We start from the raw sequence: 1,553 nt of genomic DNA on the forward strand, positions 1-1,553 counted from the left end.
ATTTAGTTAATGTGAATGATGATTCCTTGTTTTAAAGCCAGCAATTTGAAAAGAGCAGGATCTGGTTACATAATTACTCTGAGCTCCTTCTCGTCCCGTTCTTTTTGCGAAATTCAAAAAATAACAATCACAAAAGATTTAAAAAAAACCTAACCAACTCCTGTGCAGCTTCATGAATGGAACGCTTACACAGTTCAATATCCAGCTCCCAATTCACTAACTGTTGAAGGGAAGGACAACGATCACGTTTTCAAATATTTTACTTGAGACTATTAGCCCGGTTACTGCTATATTTATCACTTACATAACTATCACATTTGCATATAATGACTTTTCTTTACCACGATTCAATGCCAATTCGCAAACAACAACAGCGTGAAACAGAAGCTAAACGATGATTTTCCATCAGTGTTTAGTGGATGAAAAACCACAAGAATGACCCCCCCCAAGCAGCTTCTTTCCGCTGTGTCTCCCTCAGCAGGGCCACACACAGCCCGAGAAAGGCCTCTCTCTTCCCCCACCCCAGGCCGCTCACTCCAAGTTCCGGAACCAGTTCCTGCTCCGCTCGGCCTCTGACAAACAGCCCCCGGTTCTCCCTGAACTGAGCCCGAATCAATGCCGCTGTCGGAACCCCCCTCTGTGTCCCAGACTCACATCTCGATGTGCTGCTGGAAGGAGCATGCTGCACCCGCGCTTCCCTGGGCGCTGGTCTCTCCATTGCGGTCTGTTTCAAACAAACCTCTTCCACTCACTGAGTAAATGCTCGTCAATGGCAGCGCTGGGGAAGGGCTTCACGCATGCGCTCCTCCAGACAGCCAGCAGCAGCATAGGGGGCGGGGCCAGCCTCGCGCATGCGCTATTTTTCCAAATAATTCCGAAACAAACATCAATTGACCATTTCCCCAATTCACTTTTCTCCCAGTTTGAGCAAAGCAACTGGGGGCTGTGGGGGAAAGGACAGAGAACGTTTGCATATAATGACTTTTCTTTACCACGATTCAATGCCAATTCGCAAAAAACAGAGTGAAACAGAAGCTGAACGATGAATTTCGATCGTTTCCCGGATCATGTTAATAACTGCCTCCTTCCGGCTCTTTCACAAGCTGATGGGGAAGTAGAGAAGCTGATGGCCATTCAGCCCGTTAGATGTGCTCCACAATTCAAAACATCACGTCTGATCTTATGTAAGCTGTAGTATTGCATTGTGCTGACCTTCGTCCCCATATATTAACACTGTCAAAGTAACATACAGAGCGATGAAATAAATGGGACATTCTGATGAAGGCAGAATATAACTGTTGGAGGGAGTCTTGCGGCGCAGTGGTAGTGTCCCTATTTCTGGGTCAGGAGGACCGTGCTGAAGTCACACCCGGACCAGAGGTGTGTCATAACATCTCTGGACTTGATGCAAATAACAGTTTGGAGTAGATGACTGATTTTATTCTCGATATGCTGCTGACAGAAACCTTGTGATGAACAAGGTACCGCAAAGAACGACTTCAGATATTTTTGTTACTTACTCCTGGGAGATGGATATCGCTGGCTGGGCCCAG

This window comes from Rhincodon typus, unplaced genomic scaffold (genome assembly GCF_021869965.1).
Source record: "Rhincodon typus isolate 14 unplaced genomic scaffold, sRhiTyp1.1 hic_rhity00000542, whole genome shotgun sequence".
Lineage (NCBI taxonomy): Eukaryota > Metazoa > Chordata > Chondrichthyes > Orectolobiformes > Rhincodontidae > Rhincodon > Rhincodon typus.